We start from the raw sequence: 18,595 nt of genomic DNA, 5'->3' as shown, positions 1-18,595 counted from the left end.
TCTATGTCTATGTCTATGTCTATATCTATATCTATATCTAAAAGATTATTTTGTCTTGCTTTCCCTTTTGTTAATTAATGCTGATGAACTCAAGGTGAGACTCAAGGCCATGCAACTATGAATTTCTCTTCTCTTTCAATGCAATTCTTCAAAATCATATTAGCAAACATTTAATTATCTTTTTAATTCCAGATATGAGTGTTATAATCCTTATTCAAAACAAGATTGATATGAGAAGTTCCTTTTACCTAGTTAGTGCTTCTGGGTGCTGTCAAGTCAATTTCAATACATAGTAACCTCATAAAAGAGAGTACAACTTCCTCATAAACTAATCTTCACAGAAGTAAATCATCAGGTCTATCTCTCTTGGAGCAGCTGAATTAATTCCGCTTCCAACCTATTGCTCAACAGTCAAGTGTTTAACTTTTCAGACATCAATGCATCCAAAACCATGTATGAACAGAAGGAATATCAATCCATTTAGTCTCTATTTACACTATTTAAGGATTCTTATTTTTAGGTTAACATAATTATTAGAATGATTCTCAAGTGTCTATTTCTACTTCCTTATGAAAGAGTTGTCAACTTTGCTTAACTTCAAATATGACATGTCAAGAAATTCACTCACACATAATTTAAAAAGCGCGCATATTGCTTCTTGCATCAAAATCCTTTATATATACTGCTTTTCTCTTTGAAAATCTTATTGCTACCATTATTAAAGTATTATCAAGCAACAAGTTCTTCTCTTTTATTTAAACATTATGTGAACCCTTGTCATCAGGTTTTGTTGATTCTTTAAAATGTTAAGAAATAATATAAACAACTTAAAATAATGTGGCATATTGTTAATTATTTTAATTGTTTATTTGTACTAAATAGATGTGCTATGGCAAAGTATTTACTATGTGGTATGTAGTTTGATTATTCAAGTAAAGGTGTGAACAACAGTAGAAAGGATACTTTCCCCCCAGTTAACTGTAAACAACATAACTGTACTTCCACTGAAAGTATAATGCTGTTATATGGGTTAAATTTTAAAAGTTTACACAAGTTAAGATTAGATGTTCTAGATGATATAAGGCTGAGTTTGAGAATGGAGATAAATTCATTAATAATTCCAGCATGTATTTGTTATATATCTACTTATGATATTCTGGGTATTATTCTTGACACCAGATACAGAGTTTTTGAAAAGTGAAGACCCTGTGGTTATGTACTTTATATGATAGTTATGCAGACAAGTAATGTCCAAGTAAAGTAGTGATGAATACTAGGGAGAAAATTATAGCAGGGTATGGGAACAGAGAAGGGGATATTATAGTTAGAGCTATTTCTGAGGACCTGATAATTTGGCAAAATATGATTAAAGTGAGTTGGTGAGCTATATGAATACTTGGGAAAGAGTGTGATATTCTTGAAATGTTGCCATATGGCCTTTTTTTTTACTCTATTGGAAGTGAATTGTCTAGGTTTTGTTCTGCTTTTAGACATTACTAAACTTTTTTTTTTAATTAGCTCTGGCTATGTAATGACTAAGTGCTTGTCTTCTAACTAAAAGATTGGTAGTTAGAACTTGCCAGTGTCTCTCTGCAAATGAAAAATGCGGCAGTCTACTTCCTTAAAGCATTGCATCCTGAGAAACTCTGGAGAATTTCTCCTCGGCCTTATAGGGTTCTTACAAGTTGAACTGAATTGATGGCAATTTGGTACAGTGTCTAGAACTACTTCTGTATTATAAATCAAAACATATCTCTCTTCAAAGAGTGGTCTGTTCAAATATCTAAGCAGATTGCCTTTTGTAAAGTGAAGGGTGAGAATCAGTGATGGGACTTTTACTACATTAGTATTTCTTTATTTAATCATAATTGCTTTAAATAAAACCATTTGGATCCTGAAAAAAAAAAACCAAAAAACATATCTCTCTATAATTAATAGCAATTAATTGGTCACAGTTCTTTCTAACAAGTGTGTTCCTCTTCCATATGACAGTTTTGAAGAGTATTAAGCTTTTAATATTTTGCAATATACTTTTAGAACTCAGATTAAAAGTATTCTATGAGTTTAAAATAGGAATTCAACATCTCAACTGACTTTGCTTTGTCAAAGTCTGCACATACAAGGTCAATATGAGTTGGAATTGGTCTGACTGCACCAAACAATATCTAGAACAATATTTCTAGTAATGTCCTCCCATTATAGAGGTGGAAACAAAGGGAATATGGTAATATTTTTTTCTTAAACTCCAAGATAATAGGGAGCTCTGGTGGCCTAGTGACAAGAAGGTGCACTGCAGTCCCAGAGGAACACGGTTAGAATCCACCAGATGCTCTGCTGGGGAAGGAGGGGCAACCAAAGAGGATAGAAGGAGAATTGATGATGCCTTTGAGCTGTGGTGCTGGAGAAGAGTATTGAGAATACCATGGACTGCTAGGGAAACAAATAGATTTGTCCTGGAGAGGGTTAAACCGGGTGGCTCCTTGGAGGCAAGGATTCTGAGGCTCTGTCTAACATACTTTGGACATGTTGTGAGGAGAGACGGGTCCTTGGAGAAGGACATCATGCTTGGGAGGGTGGAGGGACGGCGCAGGAGGGGAAGGCCCTCTATGAGGTGGATTGATTCAGTGACTGGGATAATTGGGATGGGAGTGTCAGAGACAGTGCGATTGGCACAGGACAGAGCAGAGTTTAGGGCTGTTGTACATAGGGTCGCTATGAGTCACAAGCGACTCCATGGCAAATAATAACAACAACCACCACCACCAAGATAATAATTTATTTTCTAAGAACGAAATTATTATCTTTAGTACATTTTCCTGAGTTACTGAAAATTCTCAAGTTCAAAAAGTTTGATAATCCTAGGAGAAAATGTAGTCTAGAAATTCTTAGAAAAAGTCATTGCCATCTGTGTGTGTCTTCCAAAAATGTGTCAACTTAACTGGACCAGGATTCTCAGTGGCTTGGTAGTTATATAATTATATTATGTGGAAATTATATATAAAGATCTACTATAAATTACTTGTAAAAGGATTAAGGATCGGATGTAGCATCCTAATTTAATCATAACCCTAATTCATGCAAGGAGAGTTTTCCAGCAGTGTAACCCACAATATCTGATCCCTAAGAAAGAAGAAGTAGGAGCAGAGTGAGGCTTTCAGTCACCTCAACTAGGAACCTTCTCAACACAGTGGAAGATCAAGACACCTGAAAATCTCCAAGGATCACTGAGTCCACAGATGCTCAAAGGACCTTCTCTCAGAGCTGGAAGAAAGAAAGCCTATCCCTGGAGCAAGCACCTTAACCTTCTAAATCACATTTCTAACTTGAGCTGGCACTTTACCTTCCTAATCTGTGAGAGAATAAACATCTCTTTGTTAAAGCTGTCCACTTGTATCTCTGCCATGGCTGCGCTAGATAATGAAGACACTATCCCACCCTCAAGAGCTGCCTGATTAATGAATCAGCGAAACATCATGTCCTCAGCTGGGTTACTAGATAAGATTTGAAATAAATTTCTGGACAAAGCAATTAAGCTATTAATCAAATCAGAGCCATTAAAGTTTGTGCATGAGCTAACACCTTGAGCTAATATCAGCATGCATTCACTTTGGAGATCTTGGAGTGGACAAGTTCTTATGTTGAATGCCTTTTATTTACAGACCATGAAGACATTGTTTTAGAAAGATAATAGATAGATAGATAGATAGATAGATAGATAGATAGATAGATAAGAGATAAAGATAGATAGAGATAGATATATAGATATATCTGATGCACTTGACCCTCTTTTTCTGGTGACACACAGTGAAATGGCAAAGAATGCAATATTTGATTCTTGATTTCATATGTAAAGAAGCAGACTTACAAGGCTTATTGACCTTGAACTTCAGCATCCTTGGTCTCTCATGTTCCCGAAATAGCAATGGCTTCATGTAGAGCTTTTGTGCGCTCGTGCTAGCCCTCCCCCCTTCTCTCTCCTTATGACTGAGTCAGTTCTGTCTCATAGCTGGCTTTCCAATATGTACTCAAGGCTTAAATTGCACAGGAGGAAACGGCCCATCTTTCATGGAGTAGCTGTTGGATGCAAACCACCAGAGAAGCATGGCCTTTAAGTTAGGAGAATAATTCTTTATAGAGTACACCGCCAGAGTTCTCTATATAGTCATATAGTTTTATGATATTGACAAAGAAAGATATTTTAGTCACTCTTTCTCAAGACTGCTGACTCAATCCACTGGGTATCTTTCCTTGTTTAAAGATGCTTTCTTACATTTTCAATATGTAGATGAGGGGAAGTAGGGTTCAGGATACATTGTATTTTGTGGACATACATTGGTAGTTTCGGTAGTTTAAGAGCTAGATTTATGAGGTATTCTCTCATATCCTTCTATAGGCATATTCTTGCTACCTCTTTCAAGGTAGGGTTTACTTCCAGAAAGACATTTTCTTTGCCAACTCACCTATCACCATAACAGAAGGTACAGAACTAGCAGTACTATCATGAGGAGCACCAGTCCCAGAGTACCAAGAACGGGACTTATGTGGGCAGACAATGGGAGGCAAAGCTAGAACTATGCAGAGTCAGAAATTGTCTCTGTAGGAAATTCTTTCAAACAGTAGATATGTCAAATGTTAGCTAGAAGATCCAGTTCTAGTTCACATCAAGTCTAAACAAATATTTTTCTGTCAGAAATATTCACATTAATAAATACATATAATTATAAATATACTATGCATGCCATATTTTAAGAGAAAATGGAGTTTATAAAATTCCTGATTCAAAGACATAGACGTTAGAGGTAGTTTTTCGTTTGTTTACTACCTAAGAACCATGTTTTGTACATCTCAATTATCTAGAATAAAAAATATATTTCAATCAGTTATTTTAGTGGAAAGACTTAATTTACTGTTCTATTTTTATATGGATAGTATTTTTATAAACTTATAATAATGTTATAAGGAACATTAGAAGAAGATAGAGAATATGTAATAGAAAGTCATATAATATACAGTCAAAATTTTTAGGAAAAACTATAGGTTACATATTTATTCAAATTTGTTCTTATTCTTTTTTCCAAATTTGCATGTTCTATTTTTGCTTATCTTTTTAAATAGATATTTTTCTTTCTTTCTTCATTCTCATTTTGTACTATGCCTTTGTGATTTTATATTCATTTTTTTAAAGAAGCACCCTGGTGGTACACTCTACAGGACTATGGTTTTCTACAGGAGAAAACTAGTCAGTGTCCTTCCATTGGAGTTATGACTTTGGAAACTCATGGAGGATCCCTAGACATCAGAACTGACTCAAAGGAAATGAGTTTGAGTTTTCTTAAAGAGGTCTGCAAACTTCAAGATTAGGTCTGAGAAAACACAACTTTGTCCTTTGGCTACCTTATTTCAAAAACTATCTGTCACAATGTCTAGTGTAAAAGCTCCTTGCTGATTCATGAATGTGAGCTGTTCTACTTATAAACAGCAGCCAAGTTAACACGAAGATTTGACTACTTCAAGAATTCTGTGGAATCACCTTTCATAATATCCTCCTCAGAACATTATACAGCAAGAAGCTTAAGCTACCATGGAAATGATGTAATCTTTTTTAACAATAAAGGAGCCTGGTGGCATGATGGTTAAGCACTGAGCTGCTAACAGAAGGGCTGCTGATTCAAACTCACCGAGCTGCTCTACAGGAAAAGACCAGCTGATCTGTCACTATAAAGGTTATCCCAAGACAATCTAAGGGGCAGTTTTATTTTGTCACATGGAGCTATTATGCACTGGATTCTATTTGGGAGCACCCAACAACACAACAGCACTAATAATGGTGTAGGTGCTTTATTTATGTGAGGCCTTATGTACAATTTATTGATAGTTTTACATATATTGCTTTAGTAGATACTTACAGAAACCTTCAAAATACTCTTCTAGAACTGTTAAGAAAGGTTTGGAACATGATAAGGGTCCTGGTTCCTAGCCTAGAGTGAGCTCTCCCTTCCCCATAATCTCACCTTGGTGGCGTCCCAACTGCCCTTGTCATTGCCTGCAGCCTTCTTCCCTGGGCTTCTGGATCCCCAGGGGGGGCCTCACCTGCCTTCCTCATCACACTCTGCTCAGGACCCTGGGTATAACTGCATCTGCCCTGTTCATTGCCTGCACACTTCTCCCCGGGCTTGAAATTTTTAAGAAAATATCTTTTTTTGTGTGGCAAATTTTAAGATCTTTACAAATGATGCCAAGTAGACTTCCTTCTCAGGTAGAGTGTTATCTACTTTTGGGGCACAGAGATAAATCACAATGAATTGTTGACTCATATTCTGTCTTTAATTATAGCTTTGAAATCTAAGCACATTTCAGGGCAGAATTGAGATCTAAAGATTATTATGCTTTACATGACTGAAAAGCTAAATATATATATAAAGAGGCACCTCTTTTGTTAGAAAATGCCACTTTGTAAAAATATTTTGTATCATTATCTTGTCATTTGGGGTATGTTTTACATGGGGCAAACACAGAAAAAGTGGATATGTATTTGATGGGAAACTCCATTAAGGTATGTCCCGATCAGCACTGCATTTTTTTTCTTTTTTCTTTCTTTTTTTTTTTTAGCTGTTGGAAAAAGCTTTATTGTTTCATTTGGTCCAAGGCTTGGTCGAGGGGCTTCTGGGTGGTTAAGATTCCAGCACTGCACTTTTAACATCTTTATATTCTACACAGTGTAATAATTCTGCTTCAACATTTTGATTCTCCTAGGCCACGAACATTTTGCAAAGCATCGCCTACTTTCGCTCCTTCATTGTCTTTTCCCTGTGTATATCTTTTTCTTTTCCTCCTCCTTTGGGAACACTCTCTTGGTGCTGTTTCTGTGCCCTTGAAGATAATTTATCATATGTGCATTTGTGCTTATACACTTGTGTTACTTGTCTAGAAGTCATATTTCTATTTGGTGGAATAATTGGATTTTACTTATCATTGTAACGTCACACAGTGTCTATGGTGGGTGGCAAGGTAGACTTTAACTCCTGGTAACGTTAACAAAGTTGAGCAATTTGGCAGGTGCTCCTGGCAAATTGACATGTGAATATACAGGAGGAGAGAGCAAGAGAGAACTAGGGCAGCAACAAAAATCAAATGTTAAGGAAGAAAGAGAAAGACAGGAGTGTGTTAAGTCATCATAAAATTTACTACAGATAAATTGTCCTATAGTGCCCCAAAGTTTCAACATCTACAGAAAATACAGAGCCTCTTTATCTCTGTCCCCCAATTTCTATCATGGGATTTCATCTTTGGACAGATATCTACAAATAGCTGTTGTGCTCTCTACCTTCTCCAGTCATGCCTTTTCATTTTGTTAACCTCTAAACTAAACCCCAGTTTCTTTGCTGTCTCTTTTCTCTCATGTATTCTACACTGTTCTTTCAGGTTAACTCCAATCTATTCTTCTAATCAAAATAGTTTCCCCTTGACTCACACATCATTTTGCACATTTAGTCTGGGGTGCAAAGACCTCAGTGGTCTAGTCTCACAGCCTTTCTCAACTATTGTCTTTCATAATCATTATTCCTCCAAGTTAACTGGTTTCTTTCTTATTTTGTGAACTTTTCCCCTGACATCATTATTTGTAGGTGGCATATTTAATAAAAGCATCTGATGGCCTAATGTCTTATGTGTTGGACTTCTACCTGAAGTGCTTGTGGTTTAAATCCACCAGCTAATCTGTGAGATAAAGATGGGTAGTTTCTTCCCATAGAGATTTATAGTATCTGAAGAACTATGGAAGGTCATCAAGAGCCAAGTTGACTTAGAAGCAGTAGACTTGGTTTTGGTTTGGCGTGTAAACGGTTTTACTTACTCTGAAAGCATCGTTGTCATTATGTGCTGTCGATTCACCCAAGGCTCAGGGTGAACCTACGGACATTAGATCTGAACCTTGATCTATCCTGTGCATTTTTCATCGTCTCCAACACACTTCACACCATTGTCATGGTCACTGTAGCTGTTCATCTCATCCAGTGCCTTCTGTCCTTCAACCTTTCCAAGCATGATGTCCTTCTCCGAAGGCTGGCCCCTCTTGACAACTTGAACAAAGTATGTGAGTCAGAGTTTCATTACCCTTGCCTTTAAGGTCCAACCTGATTTCACTTTCTCCAGGGCAGGCTTGTTTGTTCTCTTGGCAGTTTATGGGATACAAAATACTCTTCTCCATCACTTCTTCTGTTATCCTTAGTCATTATCCAGTTTTCAGATAAAAAGCAAGCAGTTGAGAAGAACATGGCATGGTTCAGGCACTCCTTAGACTTTAGACTGACATCATTGTTCTTTTTTGTTGTTGTTATATGCCATCGAGTCACTTGCGACTCGTAGTGACCCTATGTACAAGAGCCCTAAACTCTCCTCTGTCCTGTGCCAATCACACTGCCTCTGATGCACCCATTCTGATGACCCCAGTCACTGAATCAATCTGCCTCATAGAGGGTCTTACCCTCCTGTACTGTCCCTCCACCCTCTCAAGCATGATGTACCTCTCCAAGGATCAGTCCCTCCTTACAACATGTCCAAAGTATGTTAGACGAAGCCTCAGAATCCTTGCCTCCAAGGAGCTGCCTGGTTTAACCCTCTCCAGGATGAATCTGTTTGTTTGCCTAACAGTCCATGGTATCCTCAATACTCTTCTCCAGCACCACAGCTCAAAGGCATCAATTTTCCTTCTATCCTCCTTGGTCATTGTCCAACTCTCTGATGCATAACAAGTGATTGCAAAGACCATGGCCTGTATCAGACTCACCTTAGTCTCCAGAGAGACACCATTGCTCCTCAGTACTTTGGAGAGGTCCCTAACAGCAGACTTTCCCATGGAAATACATCTTTTAATTTCCTGGCTACTGGTGCCGAGAGTGTTGACTGAGTAGGCAAGCCGACTAAAGCTGTGAACAATCTCAATCTCTTCACCATCCATTCTGATGCTCTTTATTACTCTAGAGAAATCCATGATGGCAGATTTTTATAATGTGACTTGTCAGTTAATTTCCTCACTTCTGGTGCTATTCCATTATTGTTATTGATTTATTTTAAAGACTAATTGTGAAATGTGGAACCCACTTACTAAAGTAATTTAGCAGAATCTCAACCTACATACATGCACATAAGCGCACACACACACATGTGTGTGTGTGTGTGTGTGTGTGTGTAGACTATTGTAGCAATGATTGTTAGAGCTAAACTTGGAAATAGCCTATATACTCTCTAATAGAGTAATTCTCAGACATAGGTAGTTTATATACCATGAAATGAAATGCAGTTATGCAAAAAAAACAACAAAAAACCAAAACCAATATATGCAAGTAGTATGTTTTATCACAAAAAGATGCCTTTAAAATAGAAGTATATAAAAAAGATGATGTATACAAATATTCATTTTCTTATTTAAATCAAAAGATAAACTTTATGTATTATTAGTCTTGTCTAACTAGAAAAACTAGGGAAAAAAGACACAGGAAATTGTTATTTGTTACTTTATTGTAACATGGGTTTAGTGTATTTAACAAAAACAAAATAAAAAATAAAATAGATTGTAAACTGACTTTCCTTCCGTGCCATCATCTCCGGTGGCATAGTCCATAGGGAGTTGCCTGCTAACCCAAAGGCATCCCTCGACAGTTCACTCCCACCAGTAGCTCCAAAGAAAAAGATGGGAAATTTCCTTCTGCTAAGATTTACCACTTCAGAGACCTAATGAAGGATCATTATGATGTGGAACTGACTCAAGGACAGTGAGTTTTCAAATCATAAAAGAAACTAACAGTTTGCCCTGCTTTATCCTTTTAATCTGGAAGCTGAAATGTAGATTGGCTGCTGTTATTGTGCACCTTAGAGTCAGAACCAGCTCATAGTTGACCCTTTGGCAGGTTTTCAGAGGCAGTTAATGGCACAGGAGGAGACTGCCCATTCTTTTCCCACGAAGAGGCTGGAGGATTTGAATCAGAATCAGTGCCTTGGGGATTGCAGAGCAGCTTCTTGCCACTAGGCCGCCTGTCTTGATTAAGTAGCTAAATGACCTTGAGCAAAGCATTTGGTTTCCTGAGCCTTAGTTTGTCTTATCTGTAAAAATGAAACTAACCACAGTCTTTAACTCATAATTTACAGACATTATATAATCCAGAAACACTGCTAGAAACAATGTTGATGTTATTGGTGAAATCTAACATACTGAGAATTTACTATGCAATTGGTTCTGAAATACAGTCACTGTTATTCTCTTCTTTTTAGTGGTAGATTGCTCACCTGGCTACCTATAACAGCATGGAGGTTTCTCAGACTTTCACATTTCTTTATCTAGTTCTGTCAGATAGCAATTGAACCAAGCCCTGGGGGTACCCAAAAAGCAAGTTGTTGGCATTGTTTCTTTTCAGTGATGGATATTAGAACTGCAGCCAGTAGATGGCTTAATGCTCATGAGGAAAAACTCTAGCAGTACAACCAGGGGAACAATAGCTTGTTTACAATTCACCAACTAAAATAGTGACTATATTTTACAAATGAAAAAAGAAAAATCAGCCCACACCTTCCTTAAGCAAGAACTACAGTTTAGTGTCAAATTGAATGCAACAAAAACTTTCACAAAAACAACCAACCAAAACCAAACCCACCAAAACACAAAGGCTATCAGCCAAACTCTTGATTGCAAGAACATCAGAAAAATGAACCTGCCGAGCTACTTATCCTCTGCTTACATTTCTCCCCCATGCAGCAACGCAACTTTGTTTATGTCTCCTTTAAATCCTTCCTCACATTGATCTAGCTAAATCGAGAAGAGTCCTATTTTGTGCAGGATTGAGTGGGCTGCCAGCAAAATAAGGTTTTGAATTAATCAGGAGTTTGATTACACTCCCGGAAACTATTCAAGTATTAATGGTTTCCCTATCAACATTTAATAAGTATTTCCTTTGGCTTGATGGGCAGCACTGCTTTGTTCACTTACAATTTTTGATCACCAGTTTAGGCAAGACATGGGTATTTGTTTCCAAGGCTATCAGATGACAACTGGAAAGGGCACTGCCACTATTAATGCAACTAGCTGGCAAGCTAGAATATGAACATAAAGATTCCCCGAGGAGCAAAACACTGAAATTACTGTAGAAATCAAATGGATTCCTAGAAAGCAGGAATTTACTAGAATAATTGTCTCAGCATTCCCAGTACCTAGCGGTGGGTCTCATACCCAGCACCAGAGAAGGAGAAAAAAAAAAGAGAAAAATATCAAACCAAAAGGTTAGCGTTATATGCCAGCAATTAAATTGCTGGTGACTCACAGATACCCTATGCATAACAGCCCTGAAGCCTGCCCTTATCCTCAGTCAGTCTCACTGACTCTGACAAACCTACCCTCATTGCCTCAGTTACTGTATCCGTCCATCTCATGCATGGTCTTCCTCTCCTGAGCTGTCCCTTCGCCCTTCCAAGTATGATGTCCTTTTCCAAGAACTGGTCCCTCCTGGCTACATTCTCAATATATGTGAGATGGAGCTTCAAAATCCTAGCCAGCAGAGAGCAACTTGTTTTCACTCTCTCCAGGACAGACTTGTTTGTTTTCTTGGCTGTCAGTCCATAGTATGTTCAATACTCTTCTCCATCACCACAGTTCAAAAGCATCAATTCTTCTGTCATCCTTATTCATTGTCCGTCTCTCTGATGCATAGCAAGTAATTGCAAAGATCATGGTCTGCATCAGGCACACCTTAGTCTCTAGACTGAAATCTTTGCACTTCAGCACTCTGGAAAGCTTTGTAATATCAAACTTTCCTAATCCAATTTATGTTTTGCTTTCCTGGCTGCTAGTTTCAAGAGTGTTGATTGTAAACCTAAGCAAGCTGAAATTGTTTAATAATCTTAATCTTTTCTCTATCTATCAGTAATTCTGAAATTGGCCCAGTGGTGAGAATCTTTGTTTTCTTGATGCTAAAGCTTCAATCCATATTGAAGATGACAGTCCTTGACTTTTTGCAGCAGATGCTTCAGGTCCTCCTCAGTTTCAGCAAGCAATGTTGTGTCAACTGTATAATACAAGTTCTTGCTGAGTCTTCCTCCTCCAATTCTGATGTCACATTTGTCCACATAAAGTCCAGCCTCCAAAATGATCTGTTCCACATATAGATTGAAAAGATATGGAGATAGGATGCATTTATGACACACTCTTTACTGATTTTGAACCATATAGTCTTTCCTTGTTCCATTCTGATGACTGCATCCTGGTCCAAGTATAGGTTTCACATGAGCACAATCATGTGTTCTGGTATTCCCATTTTTTTCTCAGGGTTAGGCACAATTTGTTGTGATCCACAGAGTCAAATGCCTTTTATAGTCAACGAAACACAGATATTCTTCTGGTACTTTCTGCTTTCAGCCAAGACCCATCTGACATTGGCAATGATGTCCCTAGTGACATGGCCTCTTCTAAACCTAGCCTCACTTCTGGCTGTTCTCTGTTGTTGAGATTTTTCTAGTCATATATGGATACTCTTCAGCAATATTTTGCTAGTGTGTGGTATTACTGTAATTGTTCGATAATCTCCACACTCTGTTGGATCACCTATTTTTATGGAATGGGAATAAATATGGATCTCTTCCAGTCAGCTGGACAAATAGCTGTTCTTTGTATCTCTTCACATAAATTGGTGAGTACATGCAGGGCAGCATCTGCTGAAATATGTCAATTATTATTCCATCAATTCCTGCTTTAGTGACCATCAAATTGACTCTGCTTCACAGCAACTCCATGTGATATTGGCCAAAGTTTTGAATATTATGTACATTGCCACCTGCCCCACCCTAAAAACAAACTAAAACCAAAAGCATAAAAATAAACAAACAAACAAAAACAAACCCCAAACCAAAAACCCAAACCAGTCTGCTTAGAGAAATGCCACCAAGGTGTCCGTTAAGGGCAAAAGGTGGTGAACGGCTTTGGTTGTTACATGGTGTTGAGTCAAAACCAACTCATAGTTGACCCTTTACAGATTTCGGATGCTGTAAATCACAAAGGAGGAGATTACCCATATTCCTATGGAGCAACTGGTAGATTTCAAACTGCTAGCCTTTTGGGTTGGCTGTACAACTCTTGTCCGCTAGGTCACCAGGGTTAACCTGACTCAACAGCAATGAGTAGTGATTTGCTGAGGAGCTCAGGTGACACAATGCACTGCTATATGCTGCATTGCCAACCAAAAAGGTCAGTAGTTTGAGTCTACCAGCTGCTCTGAGGAAGAATGATGCGAAATCATATGCCATAAAGTCTTACAGCCTTAGAAGATGTGCAAAGCATAAAAGAAAATCGACTCGGACAGCATTGGGTTTGGGTTTGGGTTTTGTTTCTTTTCTTGGACTGCCCTAATCAAGTACCACAAACTGAGTGGCTTCAAATTCTTTACAGTCCTGAAGGCTACCAGTTTGAAACCAAGGCATTATTAGTGCCATGCTCTCTCTGAAAATATAGAGACGACTCTGTCCCGTGTCTTTCTGCTAGCTTCTGATGGCAGCTGGCAGCTCTCAACATGCTTTAGCTTTTACATACATCACTCTAAACTCGTCTCCATGAAGCCTTTCATCTCTCTGAATGTGAGCCTCTGTCTTCCCTCCTCTATTTACAAGTATTCACCAGGCATTCTGAATTAGGTCACACCCTACTTTCTGATAATCTCATGTTAACTGATAACATCCTCAAAAATCCTGTTTGCAAAAAAAGCCACATTCACAGGCACCAGGGATTAGGACTTCAACATACCTTTGTGGGAGACACATTCCAACCATACATAGCCTCAAAGGAAGGTCATGAATTTGCTTGCAGTTTGCCTAGTGAGGCAACCTGGAGAGAACCCTGCTCAAACAATGACAGGATGAAGGGAGACCTAGTGCCTCTATGAAGCTCTGTGAGACTTTGCTACAGTAGAATTATGTTTGATTGTCTCCCATAGGAACTTGCTTTAATGTCACTGGGAGGTTTTTATTCTGTCAAGTATTCTTCCCATATCCTTATCTTAACTCTGGTCCCAAAGAATGTCAAGAACACAGTTGAGAATCAGTAATGAGTATCAGTGATTTAAAATGAGACTTCAAGGTCATCAAGGATGTTTCAGTGTGTGAATATAGTCTGTTTGTGACAGTCTAAAATGTGTAGTATTATCTTAGTTCTCAAAATCACATTTACATTTCATATAGGTTAGAAGAGGGGGGGAAACCCCAAACTCTGTAAGTCACAGTCTAACCATACAGAGAGAGAAAAAGAAAAAAACAGAGATGTAAACAATTTCCTAAAATTCTCACATTAAGCTTTTCATCTAAGTAATCATTGGTTCTCCAGATTTCTTGGCACCTGGAAGAGAGCACGTCCGTTCCATCCATTCCTAGGGCTTTGTTTTTTTGCTAATTCCTTCAAAGTAGCTTGAATTTCTCCTTAATTACCATTGCCTCTTGAACATGACTTGTTTCATGAAATACTTTTGTGTCAGCAAATCCTTTTTTGTATAGTGACTCTGTGCATCCCTTCCATTTTCTTTTGATGCTTCCTGAATCATTCACTATTTGGTCCACAGTATCCTGAAGTATGGCTACTTGAGGCTTGAATTTGTTCTTCAGTTTCTTCAGCTTAAGAAATGCTGAGTAAGTTTGATCTTTTTTATTTTCCTACTCTAGCTCTTTGTACATTTCATTATAGTACATTGCTTTGTCTTCTTGAGCTGCCCTTTGAAATCTTCTGTTTAGCTTCTTAACTTCTTGATTTCTTCTTTTTGCTTTGGCTTCTTGGAGCTCTAGTGCAATATACAGAGTCTCTTCTGATATGCTCTTCAGTCTTTTCTCCCTCTTTTGTCTTTGTAATGATCTTTTGCATTCTTCCTGGATAATATTCTTGATTCTTTCCCACAGCTCATCTGTCCTTTGCCTATTCAAGTTCAAGGTCTCAAGTCTGTTCTTGAGATGGTTTTTTAAAATTCGGGTGAGATAGACTTAAAATAAAGTTTTGGTTATTGAGGATTTAATTTTCTTTAGCTTCAGTTTGAACTTGCATATGAGTAGTTGATGATATGTCCACAATCAGCACCTGACCTAGTTTTCACAGCTGATATTTAGCTTCTCCAACTATTCTTCCCACAGATGTAGACAGTCTAATTTCCTGTGAAGACCATTAGGTGAGATCCATCTGTATAGCTGTCATTTGTATTTCTTATAAAAGGTATTTGCAATGAATAAATCCTTGATTGTACAAAATTCTATTCTTTTCTCTCTAGCCTCTTTTCCGGCTGAACACTGTGACACTGATGTGTCAAATATATTAATGGCTGGTTACCCAATGTGGACAGAGAGTGGGGTGGAGCTCCCCGATTAAAACAAGCTTGGAAGGAGGAGTGGCATCCACTTCTGTAATAGCTTGCCTCCAGAAACCCTATGAACCTGGAGAGAGGATGAGTGACACCCAAGTGTTGCGAACTCTCCTCCATAGGGCTGTTATGAGTTGCTTGTGACTTTACAGCACTTAACAACAACAACAGCCTCTTTTCTGTCACCAAGCCCATGTTTTACAACTACTGATCCTGCTTCTTTATCACCTATTATTATTATTATTAGTGCATCCTCATTGGATATTAGATTGATTTCTGGCTGCAGATGTTGGTAGAAATAATTTCCTCTGTGGCTCTGGTTGTTGGTGCACATATTTGAATGATGGTGGTATTGACAGGTGTTCCTCGTATGTGTATGGATATTAAACTGTCACAACAGTGTATTCAAGATGAATCTGGCAATGATCTTTTGGACTACTCCAACCTGTTCCTTGCAGTCAAGGATTTTGAGACCCTGTTTTACATACTTTGTGTATTTAGCCAGGAGGGACTAGTCTTTGGAGAAGAATATTATATTTGTAATGGTCATGGAACAGCACAGCAGAGGAAGACCCCAAATGAGATGTACTGAACAATAACTGGGGTCATGAGGGTAGGTGCATCAGTGACAGTAAGATTGGCTCAGGATAGAGGAGGGTTCAAAGCTATTGTGTATAGGGTCACTATGAGTCATAGTCGACTCAATGACACATAATAACAACAAAACCAACAATTATTGATTAGTAGGTTGAAGGTTTTTAAAAATATGCCTGTGTTCAACTGTCAAATTATTGTTAATTTCACTTGACTAGACTATGCCATTAATAAAAACTAATATTTTCACTTAAGCGGTTATTTTTTAAATGGTTGTTATGGCAGACATCCGTTAGTATGGATGTCAAGACCAAGAGGTCTTGAAACATTAAAAATTTGTAAAAAAGACAAAATGTTATTATGCTAATAAACATAATTACAGTTTTTCCCCCAATGGAAAGATGATAATTAAAATTTCTGTTCATGTTCCAAGTTAATGTATAAACAATTTGACTAAGGAACTGATCTATTTTATTAATATAAAGCTGTCACACTCTTGGTTCAGCTTGCAACCTATACATAGTAGTAACATCAAGAAAAAGATACACTAGAAAGAAGCATATTGCAGTGTGAGTTATGGAAAATAGGAAAAGGGTGAAACTATGGGTTTCCATTGCATTCTGAGTAAAGCACAATGAAGTAGTGGAGGTGGGAACATTGGTGATGGAAGTTTGGACTAAAACACCCAGCTTCTTAATCTCAATTTAGAAACTTAACTGGAAACCTGAGCACATCATTGAACTTCATGTTTTAGATTTCATCTATCTAAATGGAAATTCTAATATCTCATCCAATTATCACACTTTCTGTGAGGTTTCTAGTAATAGAATATATAAGAAAGTTCTACAGATTTATAAGATATTATTCATTAAATTTATGTTCTTGGCGGCTCTATTCTTTTCTTGATATCAATATTTAGGTTTTACTGTTTTAAAATTTACTTTGCTATTATATAAGGAATACATGAATACTTTCTCATTGTAGAAATCTAAACTTTAATATGCAGAAAAGAAAATGGAGTTCTCTCATCTTTCCTATCATCACATCTCCTCACATATTCTAGTGCTAACACTATGAATAGTTTAATGACTTTCCTTTCAGAAAATTTCTAAGCACTGACATATGTATGCATGTGAAATACAAGTTTATTTCACATAATTGGATCACTAAATTTATTTCCATCTGACAAGTTTAGCTTATAAAGCAAAGGTTCCCCTGCCTTTTTGCCCTTTAAGATATGTGGTAAATTATTAGTGCTGTTGCTTCAAGTTGAAGATTGATTGATAAGGGTTAAAGTGGGGTGTGTGTGTGTGTGTGTGTGTGTGTGTGTGTGTGTGTGTTGGGGGGAAATGTAATGAGTTTATGTATTCATAACAATGACAAAACCCATATAAAAATGAATGTTTGAGTTGTTGTAGTCATGAAACCCCATTGTGTTAACAAATGGAAAATAATACCTCATGGCAGCCAATCTAAAATAATCTCTATGTGATGAGTATCACTGATCTGCCAAGATGCACAGATTCTCAGTGTGATCACATAGATTTCATTGGTCACAAACAGAGAAAAGCACATGATTGCAGTGAAAACGATGACAGTGCTGCCAGCCCAGAAATCACAGCTCAGAGTCTGCTATCGCAGACTATCATACCTGCCACTTGACAGGTGTGCACTAAAATTTATGAAAAGCTTTTCTAGCCAAGCCATCGGGCTGCTGAAAAGAATGGTGGATGCCTTGAGCCTTGACATTTATTACAGCTTTGCCAGCATATCTGTCTTGTAGAGTGTGATTTGAAAAACGATATGTCTAACCATGATCTTAATAAGCTCATTTGTTCTAAGATCTCATTGTACTTGGGCTTGCTGATAGAAGAAGAGAGGGCCAACAATATAAATAACAGAGGCTTCCTAGTGAGATGGCTGTACTTATTTCAACAGGGAGACAGTCTGGATGTTTAACATTACAGGTTAACCTACATAAGAAAGGAATTACATTACCACTCGGAGACACTTCATAATGGAGACTCACTTTCATTAATAACCTTGTTGTTAACTGGTCTGGCTACATATATTGAAATTAAAGCAGATGACAAAATATTCTGATGAAGTAAGTTTATTTACAAACCTCAAAAATTTTACTTTAAAAAGAAATTGTGAACGATTCTTTATCACCCGTTTGTCCAAGGATTCAAAGTACTTGGTATATCTCTTCTTCACTTACAGTTAAGTGCATTTTTATTTTTAAGTTAATGTGTATTATTATTAAGAAGGGTCATATATTCTCCATTGGTATAGAAAGAACAATAAACTTATTAAGACCAATTTTACCAGAGCCTATGTTTTAGTTAATACACCCATTGCTTGATTTGCTGGATAAATATAGGCATTAGTTCTCACCACCTTTGTTTAAATATGTTCAGTTTGGTAACATGTCTTTTTCTATGAAGATACAATATTCATTTAAACAGATATTAAATTAGTACTTTAAAACCGGTATTACATTATCATTTCAAACAATATTTTCTATGTTATGGAAAACTTAATCTTGCTTTTTTTCTTCTGCCCAGTAATCATAAAAAGAATTGTTTAATTTAATGAAAATCCAATCCCTTTCTCTTTTCTATGTGCATGTC

Source organism: Elephantulus edwardii, unplaced genomic scaffold (assembly GCF_000299155.1).
Source record: "Elephantulus edwardii isolate Elephantulus edwardi_28Jun2011 unplaced genomic scaffold, EleEdw1.0 scaffold00001, whole genome shotgun sequence".
In the NCBI taxonomy this organism is placed as follows: Eukaryota; Metazoa; Chordata; class Mammalia; order Macroscelidea; family Macroscelididae; genus Elephantulus; species Elephantulus edwardii.
The sequence above is the reverse complement of the archived record's forward strand: the minus strand, read 5'-3'. Positions refer to the sequence as shown.